Raw genomic sequence first — 12,758 nt, forward strand, 5'->3', positions numbered from 1 at the left:
ATATACAACAAGGTTTATAAAAGTCGTGTTGTAGGTTACTTCAAAATCATTACAATGAGATAATTATAGTATCTCCACATTCTGGTCCAATTCCAATATTCACGGTTTTGAATATTATGTGTACTATTAGGAACTAATTGATGTGCATGTATGTATGAGTATTTTCTTGTTAGGTTGATTTGGTCTTTGACTTGTGATTTTGGGAATTTAGCTTGAGATAAATGATGGGGTTTTCTTTCACCAAGCTTTTCAACTAGCGTTTTGCCAAGGAGATGTGTATTCTAATGGTGGGTCTTTATGCAGCGGGCAAGACTACCTTTTTGTACAAGCTAAAGTTGGGAAAGATTGTGACCACCCTTCCTACCATTGGTATTCTTTTACTATATTGTTAATGCTGCTTGTTTGTTGTTATAAGTAGTTGGATTTTACAAATTCTTTTGTTGCTTAGAATTTCGCAGGTGACACTTTTTTTCGTAATAATTAATTAATATATCCATACACTTGAAAATATATCTATAATAATTTATGATTAAAAAATATTTTTAACTTTTCTCTAGCTAAAATAGAAAGACAAATGCTGAGGTTAACTTTCCTTCAAAAAAAAAATTTTGTTTGGGATTTTTAATAGAACAAGATTCTCTCAAATTATTTGGATTGGATGAGTTTGTTATTAATCCAGGCTCAAGTTGTTGCCCTCAAGTAAATCATTTGAAACTTCGTTTATGGTGAAGGTATATACTTTTAGGAATGACTTGGTCTGGGTGTCATTGGAGTTTCCAAGTAGAAGCAATTGAAGATTTGGCTCTAAAAATTAACTTAACTAGCGTTGCGTACCTCATGGTAGATCCTCATAAGGAATTATTGGATGAGAGAACCCTAAAGGAGAAGTTTAGTCTCTATGGAGTTTGAAAGGAACTCAACCCAAAACTGAAACTGACTTGATGAATGAAGGCAGGACTGAAAAATTAGGTTCTTGATCTAGAGTGCTATACAACACTATGGTCCAGGATATCAATGCCGAACAATACTAATAACAATTCAACACTTAAGCTCTGACCTAAAGTGCTGTGTGCCGATTAGCCTATCTTGTTCTGTTAAGCTCTGTATTCCTATAACACCTCCTTGATAGTTGCTAATATGTGTTGGCAAGTTGGGAACAGTGTTTTGATGGCTGGAATTGGGTTCTCATGTATAGGGATAATTTGGTCCATTTGGGAAGTTAGTTAGGATAAATAGTTGCAAGGTTATTTAGCATATGCAAGGGATTAGTTTTTCAACATATAGAACAACTTGAATGAAGGCTTTTAGTCTTTCAATATCAAGTACTCAGTTTCATAATTTAATGCTTTGGTAGTCAATCTATAAGAGCATTTGCAGCAGTGGAGCTAAAATGCTATAATGCTAAAATTTAGCTCCTCAAACCCAAAAACCTTGCTGCAGCAGTGGAGCTAAATCTAAAAAATTTAGCTCCATTGCTACAGTGCACATCTATAAATAGATGTGCACTGTTCATAACATCTAAAAGAAAAAATATTATTTTATTAAATTCCTCTCTCCTCTTTTATTAAAAAAATATTTTTTCCTTTTTCTTTTTCTTTCTCTCTCTCCGGTGTCTCTTCTTTCTTCCTCTTTCTTCCTCTTCCAGTCCTCCATTTTAATCAAACCGACCTCTCTGCTCAGTTCGTTCCTCCAAAGCCCAACGCCAACCACTCCTCACTACCCAGCGCCGATCGCCGATCGAAGTCCATCCCAGCGCCGACCACTCCTCGCTGCCTAGCGCCGATCGCCGATTGAAGCCCAGCCCAATGTCGACCACTCCTCAGCACCGATCGCTGATCGAAGCCCAGCCCAGCGCCGCCATTCCTCGCTTCCCAGCGCCGATCGCCGATCGAAGCCCAACCCAGCGCCGACCACTCCTCACTGCCCAGCGCCAACCGAGCTCCACCCTCTCTCTGCGAGGCCCAGCGCCGACCGAGCTCCACCCTCTCTCTGCGAGGCCCAGGGCCGATGTGGGTTTGTGTTTATGTTTTCCGATCTGTTGTGGGGCAAGTGGGCTTGTGTTTGTGTTTGTGGCAGTGGGCTTGTGCTTGTTGTGGTTTTTTTTTTTTTTTTTTTTTTTGCTGTGGACTGCCGGTAGTGGTGGTGGTGGTGGTGGTGGTGGTGTTGGTGGTGGTTGTGTCTGTGGTTGATGGTAGAGGTGGTTGAGGTTGGTGGTGTAATATTTTTTTTGGTAGTGGAATATATTATTTTATTGTAGTAGTTATAATATTTTATTGTGATGTTTATATTATTTTATTATGCTGAAAGCTAAAATAGATCCACTGCTGCAGTATGTGTGTAGGTAAAATAGATAAAGTAACTTTTGGTGGAGCTAAATTGCTAAAAATTTAGCTCCACTGCTGTGGATGCTCTAAGGAGTTTCTTTTCATGTATATTAGTAGTGAAGGTGTGGAAAACCTCAATTGGTTCTTTAAATCTGTGAGAGATCAATGCAAATCTCAAAGCTTTAGGAATCTTGGTAATGCCTTAGGGTTGCTTGATCAATCGGTTCACATGTGCCCTTTACCTTCTGTTTTGGATTTTAATCCCATGTTGTATACCTATTGGCATGGCAATTAAAGTTTTCTAAGGAAATGAAATATTAATATAGATATACTACTTAAACACATTGTATCACTTTATTTCATTATGAATGTTGTGCTATCGAGATACTTAAATCAACAAAGATGGTAATGGTCATCAATTCTTTGGTGGATTAATGCTACATCTAGTTGCATGCATTCACTACTAGGTCTGGATTATAAGCATTGAAGTTTTTAAAAAAAATTTACAAAAAATAGAACTCTTTGAGGACTTTTCTGAGTCACTCCTAAAACATTTGATCCGTGAACAGGTGTGTTAACACTGCATCATGATGATAGCAGTAAAGTTACTATAACAAAAGTTTTAATATAAAATATATGGGGTTTGGATGATAATTGTTAGTTCTACTAGAGGATCATCAAATGAGGACACTCATGCAGCTTTATTACTTTATAACAATATGCCTGCTAACTTTAGTAGCAGTTGCAATCCTACTGCACACCAACCAGATGGAAATTGGTAACCCATTATAGAGTAGTACATATTCTATATACAACTCTATTGACATATGTTACAACATTTCATCTAGATCATTTTTTTTTTTTAAATTTTATGTAGGATGGAAAAACCCTTCATTGGAGGGACCATTTGGGTTTGTCCTCTGCTCTAAGCATTTCATTTCCTGTATTTGTTTGAGATTTTTCTAATAATGTTTGCAGTTAGTTTTATTGATTCCTAAATAATTATGAATTGGATGAGTATAAATCCATTTGGTATAGTCGCTAAAGATGGTTCACATGCACCCTTTCCCTTCCCTTGTGGATTTTAATCAATTTTTGGGTGCCATTGCAAGAATGAAGCATTACTCTGTGGTCATTAATTTAGATAGAGATATGGAATCGCTAGGAATTGCTCCCAATATCTTTGGCTAGAACAGTAGCAGATGGCAGTGGTACCTTGGTTTCTAGGCTTGATTATGATGCAGTTGATCTGTTCTTTCATCCATTGTAGATTAACTTTCAATGTGTAGATACATTCAAATGCTTTTCAATGTTAGTTAACACTCAGGTATTTTGTGTACAATTGACTCTCTCTCAATGGAATCATGCTTGTGCTTTGAAGCCCATTGGGAATTTGGTGAATGCTGAGGTTTTTAGTATATTAGTCTTAATAAAGTAGTTGGTTACATCTCTATGGTTAGGGATGTTTATGAAATTTTACATAAATAGAAGTATGTCCTAAATGTGAGGAGAGTGTGTATTATACTGCACCAACAACAATTTTGTATTACTAACACTTCTTTTAGTACTTGTGCCCATTGGTGGTTCTCAAGTATGTCCAGCATTCATATTCGCATATTGAAGGTTGGCCTTTTTCGTAGCGTGCATTGTTATGGAAAGTTTTTGTTTTTGGTAAATAGGTAGACCTTTTTGCCATTTTGAAACCCGGACAGAATTTAGATACATTTCCATGGATGTTTTACCTTAAGTTTCCCAATTAAATTCATTCACGTGGCTGGCTAATGGGCCATGTAGTTAAATTTATTTTTCTGCTGGAGAAGATACCAGCTTTTGTATTGCTTGGTCAATGTAATTACATGATTGATTTTAATTGGTGAATGGTGAACCTAAAGTGTCTAAGGAACATAAGAAATTGTACATTAAGGTTTGCTCTTAAAACATTATGCAGCTATATGGGAAGCTTAAGTAAATGCTGCCAAAGGTGATCACCCAGATAGAGCTAAGATGGGATAAAACTGCATCACTTTGATCTCTTAAGGGCTTGAAGACGTGAACACCTGATATTGATGGCCCACATTGTTGAAAATGTGACACTAGTAGCCACTAATGGCTCACATTGTTTATCGGAGACAACAATTATTATATAATTTGTAAGATTCTCAATATTTAATAAAGTATCTATAAATGGTTGGATTGGAGCATAATATAGCCCCGAGTCCTGACAATGGTGCAATTGTACATGGTTTGTGCACTAATTAGAGATATAATGCCAATAACATATATACCCCTTGTACATCTTATTGCCAATAGCTCATTTTACTTACCATCTCTGAGTTTTGTTTAAAATTTTCTTATGCATAATAATATTGCTGGTTAAATGCCTAGGATGAATTAAGGGAGGCTATGCTGCTTGTATCTGCAAACAAGCAGGATCTTCCAAATGCCATGAATGCTGCTGACATAACTGATAAGCTTGGTCTTCATTCCCTCTGTCAACGCCATTGGTATATTAACAGACACACACACACACACACACACACTCCTTCTCTCTCTCTCTCTCTCTCTCTCTCATGTTTTACCCTATGCATAGGAAATTTGGTATCCACTGATTGGGGCCATTACTTTGGGTTCTATTTCAGGTATATCCAAAGAACATGTGCCAATTCAGGGGAAGGGCTATACGAGGGACTAGACTGGCTTTCCAACAATATTGCTAACAAGGTTAGGCTCTAGTACTGCATGCAACATAAGTGATGATCTTCGATATGGTTATGGGCTGCTTTATTAACATTTTTCTATTTGGTTCTTGCAAGCTTAGGAGATCCATAAGTCTTCATTTACTTTTTTGGGCTGCAATCTCTGTCAAAGGGGATTTTGTCGTTATGTGGTGTTTATGCATTTTACATTTGATATGGTCTTGAGAATGTATCTGTTTGTTTAGATCATTGTTACAATATGATAGAAATTGACATTTGCCTTGTAGATTCTAAATAATTCATGATTCATAGTTTATAGATATGATTAAAGCTTGCTTATTTTGGGATACCCTTGCTTTTGGTTCTCCTTCAATGGATATGGTTGTAATAGTTTCTCCTCCCCCTAATTCTCATTTATGATTAAAAGGTCAATTCTCCTATGTGGTGAAGTTGCATGGGATGGGTACTTGAAGGTCCATTGACGCTAATCTTTTACGTGTCACCAATCTCTTTGTTTGGAATAGTGGTAGTAAGTGGTACTTTAGTTTCTAGGGCTTGATTATGGGACATGTTTGGGGCTTGGACCCCTGGACTCACATTCCTTGGGCCCAAGCCTCACAGCACATCATATAACCGTCCCCGTTCTTGGACCTTAAGCCTCGGCCCAAATACCTCCGAGCCCAATTTGGGCCTAAAAACTGAAATAAGACCGCACTAGCTTGAACACCTCAAGCAAACCCCTCTTGATCATTTCTAACTTGGACAAGAGCATTATTGCCCGGAGACACCCTGTACCCAGCTACTTGGTTGTGCCTTTGAAAACATCGTTGCCGAGCGAGCTGTGGAGGTGGGAATCAGTTCCAATGCCACTCCCACCTTTCCCAACGGAGTATCCACTTTAAGATGATAGAATTGGACCCCCATTCGCACTAACAAGGGGGAGTAATCATTGCTCCTCCACTCATCTTAGCCTATAAATAGGAGAAGAGAATGAGGAATGGGGGTTGGCAATTCTGGAGAGAACAGTGAGAGAAAAGAACGACCATTAGAGAAAGAAAGGTAGTATCTTAGTGAGGTAATAAGAAGAGTTGAAGGAAACATGAGTGTACTTAGGTTACCGAGCATAGGATCACCCATAGTAGGAAACCCAAAGCCCACAAATACAAATAGATTGTGAGCCCAAGTAGGGGTTGAGACCAACAACCATATTTTGGGTATACACAGAACAGTTGATAAGTAAATTCAAAAAGTTGTTGAAATTTAATCTATAACCATCAGGATTTTGGTTAAATGCCCAAAGATTTTGTTGTTGAAGCCTTAATAGATTAACGAGTGATTGGTTACATCTCAATAGCTAGGGGTCTTTATGAAATTTTAGATAAAAAGAATTGTATTCCAATTGTGGGGAGAGCATCTTGTATACAGCAACCACAACAATTTGTTAATATTGCACTACTTGCTTTTAGTACTTGAGGCAAAGTAAATTTTGAATGCATCACATCTTAAGTTAGAGCTCTGATATTTGCATCACTTTGCTCAACATTGCATTGTTGAGCAAAGTTGTTGAATTGGTGAACCAATATGCCATACTGAAACATTGAGAAGGCCAGAAGGGTCACCCATTTATAGTTCAGATATTTGCATCAAACAAATAGTTCATATCGGAATCTGTTTCTCTCTTTCTTTTAACCCACTTCTCCTCCACTGGTCATTAGAGAAACTCTCCAGTCATCTATGTCACTTTTTTTTCATCTTTCTCAAATCTTTGCTTATCCCAAAAAAAAAAATTCTTTCTTAAATCTTTGACTTTTCAATTTTTATTTTAATTAACTATAAGAGATCCTCTAACCAGATTTGAGTGTACTTACTTAAGTAACATTTCCTAAATAATAATTGACCCTTAGAATTGGCATTTAGTACAAGCCAATCGCTCTAGTTTATGTGAATGCACGAACATAATTTATTTATTTTTTCTTTTTAAAAATTATTATTTGAAATTTTTTTTTTGAAAAAATAATAAATTTTAAGTTATTATTTTTTAGTAAGTTGAAGACATTTTCTTCAAATTAACTTTAAGAAAAATTATCTTCTTTCAAAGTAGCTTGCACAAATAGATTTTAAAGGACGTTTTTTTTTTTTTTTTCTTTACTAAATGGGCTTGAAATTTTTCTAAAACTCATTAGGTGTGGAGATTTATAAACTCAACACATTACTCATTAATATGCCAACTAAAAATACATGCAGTGATGTAGCTGCCTTGTTAAATGACACATTTTAATTTTTCCAATAGGGATGTCTAGGTTCAAATTGCTCAAATTGCCTATCTCCATTGTATTTATAGGTTAGATAAAATTTAGATATAGTGAACGTTTGGATAGCAATGAATCTCATGTCTGCGTTTTGTGTTGCGTTTTTTTTTTTGTCAGCTGCAGCAGGGGACAGCGGCTACTGTTCATGAATAGTAGGTAGCCGCATTTTTCCTACTTTTTCGTCACTTTTATCAGTCCTATGGTCCCGTGAATAGTATACGAGACCTACAAATATAATTTTTCAGCAACTTTTTCATTAAAAATGGGTCCCACAACACTATTTACACATTTAAAAATTATTTTGCTACAGTGTTTTCAGTTTTTAGTTTTCAGTTTCAGTAAAATAAGTTCAATCCAAACATACCCATAATACCTTAGGTGGAGTACAATAGGTTTTTTAATTAAATTCTAACACTTAGTGTGGGGACGCAAGCCCAAATATATATTGGGTCTTGAGCCTTGTCCGAGAAGGCTCAATAGTCCGAGAATAGGTCAATAGTAAGGAAAATGTAAGATTTTGAACTTCACGAGCAAAACTATGATTGTAAAGGCTAGGAGAGGTGGGCCAATGAGGAATACCCCCTTGGCTAGGTGAAACGAAGATCGAAATGTGTGTCCTATTATCTAGGGTGACGTTCCAAGAGGTTCTATTGATAAAGACATGTATTATGAACGTACAAAAGGGGTGGGAGCTAGGAAATATCTTAGGAAAAGCTGCTGCCACCGCATTGAATGTTCTGCAACTAACTCTTTAGCCACATTAATGAGGAAGTGACGTCTGAACAGTAGTTTTTAGTCTTACAGCTGCTCTCTAGAGATTTCAGGAAGGTGCTGATGTGACAGGAATCAACACCAACAATCTAACCTACATGTGGAGGGCAGAGATGAAAGCAAAGTGATAGTATAAAATAGGAAGAAGGCAATGAGAGTAGGGGATCGAGAAATTAAGAGAAAAACACTGTAGCGATCAATAATTGAACTTGTAATCAAAATTGAGAAAAATATATAAGAACTGATCTCCTCAGACTATGCTGAGGATGATTTTCTTTAAATTAATCAAGACTATTTTCATTTTCTTGTCATTTGAATCCATTTTACTTGTCTGATTCATTAAAACCCAGTTTTCCAACCCACTCTCTACAAATTCATTGTATTGGGTTTTTTGAGCCTAAGTTCATTTATCCTTTGGGCTAGAGGCTCCAATTGCGTCCTTACACTTGGCTACATTGATCAATAAGATAAAAATAATGCTATCTTCTTTAAAAAATAATTAAATTCAAAAAAATCAATATGTTTGAATTATTTAATTGAAAAACCTAATGTATTGCCTTTAAAGATTGTAATCATTGTGTACAAGTTTTATTAAGGACATTTGTTATAGAGTCATTCTACAGTACCCCAACTTTTTTGTGTGGGTATAGTACCCACTTAAATCTGACCCATAGATTTTTCTTGTTTTAATCTTGACCGTTTATTTTGTTCTAATTAACTAATTGCATGTTAAGATACAGTATAGCTGATTTCCCACCCACATGGGAGCAGATCCTTACACATACTTCATTATTCCTTTATGTCCTTTTGATTATGAAAATTGTTGGAAGCATAATGTTGCTAACCATAATGAATTGGTCCTTAATATCGTTTAAATTTGTAGTTTTACTGCATCTTCCCTCTTCATAGTCGTACTATCAACTTGTCAAAAAAACATAAATTATTGTCAGATTTGTTTATACCTTTACTTTGGCAAAGCTCAAAGGTTGGAGGGAAAGAGGGAGAATTAAATTTGTATAAAGATATTTTGAGATTTCATATGATAAATTTTAGTCATAGAGATTGGTTTATTAATGGTAAGCTTGCTCATTAATAGTTGAGACTAGTTCACTGAAAATACAAGCCTCAACTTTAAGCATGTACTTCGAGACCAGTTATTGTGGGGAAGGGATACTTAGAGCTTCAGTTATTGTGGTTAAAAGTTATTTAATTATGTATCTGTGTCTGTTTATGTATTAAGTACATATAATTAGAGCTTATTATTACTTGAATGGCAAACTTGTGGCAACATACATTGTAATGTAGGATTTAAAATTCTAAGTTACTTCTAGTAGATTGGCACCAAATCTATTATATTGTTATGTTAGAGAGGATTTGTTGTACGTAAATCAGGCTCCTTTTGAAGTTTGCAGTATTTGGTCCCGAACAATAATAACGCTATATTATACACTTAATGAGAGCAATTTTTGGTTCTGATAATAATATATGCCTATTTACAGGCAGGATATGTGGAGAAGATGGCAAACATGTGGGACTCAGTGGGAGACGCTTGCAAAAGAAACCAGCGCATATGTGAAAAATGGCAACTGAAGTATTTGGCTGTAAATTTTTTGTTTTTGAGACATTCCTTTCTACTTTTCTTTTGGTATTTGGCTGGAATTTTCAAATAGCTTCTAAAGTTGAGTTGTTCGTAACTTTATATCCTTTTTTGGGCTAATATAATTGTCCATATCCTCCATTGTCATTTCCTAATGACCAAGATTCCTTTCGGTTGCACTAGCAAATTTGAAATGCTCCTAATATTTCATAAGTGGATGTATTAATTATTCAATAGATCAATAAGTATTTGCAATTTGTTCTTGTTGCTTTTCTCTGACTATTAAGTCATTTTAGATTCTCTGTACAACTGTTGAATCAAATTTTCTTATGTTAATCTTTAGGCTCGATTTTATTTTATTATTCCCAAATTCATTATTAATGTATGGAAGATATATGTTTTAGGGCACCTACCAAGGATGGGAAAGGATCACTCAATCTTCCCCGACTCTATCTGAAAAGGCCACGTGCATGACAGAAATGACTTCGTTGAGACTAATCTAATAATCGTTTTATAAATACTTTTTGTAGTTGATATAAAATTGCAATAGAGCTTCATCTAGAAGAATTAAGTAGTAAATTTCATGAGTAAATAATGAAACCCCCAAGTATAAAACATATTTTGACTCATTTGCCCTTTAATTTTATTATAGAAAAAATAAATAATCTAAAGAATTTCTCTAACTTTGAGATGAAAATGATGATATTTTGGAACTTAATGACTTCATTAAAATTACTGTCATGGGTTTTATTAAAATTAATGAACAACGACAATTTGAGTCACTCATTCCAAGTAGTTACTTTTTTTGAGAAGAAAGCTTGTATTTCATTAACACCAGAAAAGGAGTACAACAGAGAGCTGAAACTAACAGATCATCCTAGGCCAGAATGAAGTAAATGAGCTAAGAAGGGTGGAATAACACCCTTCCATAGATTAGTGGCTTGGTTACATTTAGCAAATTGGGCTAGCTCATGAGCAGCCCTGTTGTAATCCCTTTTCACAAGACTGAACGAACAACAAGAGAAAACCGACTTCGCAGATTGAATGCTATGCACCAGATGACCCAAAACGCCACCATGACAGGCTTGAGAAACAGCAGAAATGACAGAGGAAGCATCTGATTCAAAAATCACCTTTGAGATATTCATCTCTGGAGCCAAGAGTACCCCGTGTTCCAAGGCAAAAAACTCTGTTATCTCAGCTGGGTAGTGCATAGGAAGAGCTTTACAAAGAGCAGAGATGACCCTTCCCATTTCATCTCTAACGATGACCCCAATACCAAAAATTCCGCTGCCATCAATGGAGGAAGCGCCATCAACAGTTACCTTGAAATAATTGGGTGGAGGAGAAACCCAGCTGCTTTGAGGGGACGGCAGAGGGGGAGTGTCGAACAAGAAAGCCTCCCTGTAATCCTCAACCATGCTCTTGGCTAGTTCTAGAATTTGTAGAGATCGCAGCCCATTCTCACCATGGAGAAGCTTGTTCCTGTTATACCAAATTGACCAAGAAATGGCAAAGAACAATTCAAGGTTCAAGGCAGATGAGGAGGAGCATAATTGGAACACTAAATCATTGAAGTTCTTTGTCTTAAGAAGCAATTCAATTGGGCAGTCTTGCCAAAGGGACCACACCGAGAGAGCAATCACAAGAGATCAAAGCATGTACAAGGCTTTCAGGCTCCTCATCGCATATTGGGTAGGTCTAGGAGGTTTGAATACCTTTTGCAGCCACATTTGTGAGCACAGGAAGGCCGTTTACATAGGCACACCAAGAGAAAATTTTGATTTTTCCTGGGAGCTTTAGAGACCAAATTTTCCTCCAAATTCGAGCATTTGGATTACCAAACGAGCATTCCCCATCAACTCTTGTGTCAAGGATTTTGGCTGCAACAAAATAGGCACTTTTTACTTTGAAATCACCTTTTTTATTCCCCATCCAAATGAGCTTGTCCTCAGGCAGATTGTAACAAAGGGGAATTTTTAAAAATCGTATTAGCCTCAAAAGGGAGGAAGAGAGCACGGACAACCCCCGGTTTCCACCATCTAGTCACCGGATCAATGAGGGAAGAGACCATTGGATAGTCTTCAAAAGGGTAGGGAGGGGAGATGACTTTGTAAGTTATGGGGTTTGGGATCCATTTGTCATCCCAAATGTGGATAAGTTGTCCATTTCCCACACTCCATCTTGTTCCACATCTTAGAACCTCTAAGCTGTTGAAAATACTCAGCCAAGTGTAGGAGGGGCTGCTACCAAGATTGACATGGAGAATATCACAAAAAGGGAAGTATTTTGCCTTAAGGATATGAGCCACTAGGGAACCCGGATTTGTAAGAATTCTCCAAGCTTGTTTTGCAAGTAAGGCAAGATTAAAGGCTTGCAAGTTCCTAAAGCCCATTCCCCCTTGAGATTTGGGCTTGCACATTGTCTTCCACCCAACCTAGGCCATTTTGGTCTCCTGATGTTTTTGTCCCCACCAAAAACTTCTCATCAACTTTTCAAGATCTTCATAGAGACTTTTTGGAAGTTGGAAGCAGCTCATTGTGTAAGTAGGAATGGCTTGGGCCACTACTTTGATAAGAACTTTTTTACCCCCAGTTGAGAGTAGCTTACCCTTCCAGCTCGCAAGTTTTTTGCCAACCTTCTCCTTAATTTCCGCAAAAACAAGCTTCTTGGATCGGCCAATGATAAAAGGGAGGCCAAGATACTTTGTATGATTTGAGTCATGCATTGACCCAAGAATGTTGATAATCTCATCCTTGAGCTCTTGGGAGGTACTTGGGTTGAAAAAGATAGAGGATTTGTCGGTGTTGATCTTCTGCCCCGAAACTGACTCGTACATACTAAGAATTTCTTTTGGCTTGCTGCATTCATTACCATTGACTCTACAAAAAAGAAGGTTGTCGTCTGCGAAGAAAAGGTGAGTGATTTTTGGAGCCCCCTTACAGATGGAAATGCCGTGGAGCTGATTGTTCTTAGCAGCATCATGAATTAGGCCAGAGAAACCTTCTGCACACAAAAGGAATAGGTACGGAGAAAGTGGGTTGCCTTGTCGAAGCTCTCT

At 36.9% G+C, this 12,758-nt stretch overlaps 1 pseudogene; it reads left to right on the top strand.

Annotated features, from left to right (window-relative positions):
• The first annotated feature begins 224 nt into the window (after positions 1 to 224).
• LOC126728526 (ADP-ribosylation factor 2-like) lies at positions 225 to 9,976 on the top strand (annotated as a pseudogene).
• The last annotated feature ends 2,782 nt before the right edge of the window (positions 9,977 to 12,758 follow it).

The sequence above is a fragment of the Quercus robur genome, chromosome 5 (genome assembly GCF_932294415.1).
Source record: "Quercus robur chromosome 5, dhQueRobu3.1, whole genome shotgun sequence".
NCBI lineage: Eukaryota > Viridiplantae > Streptophyta > Magnoliopsida > Fagales > Fagaceae > Quercus > Quercus robur.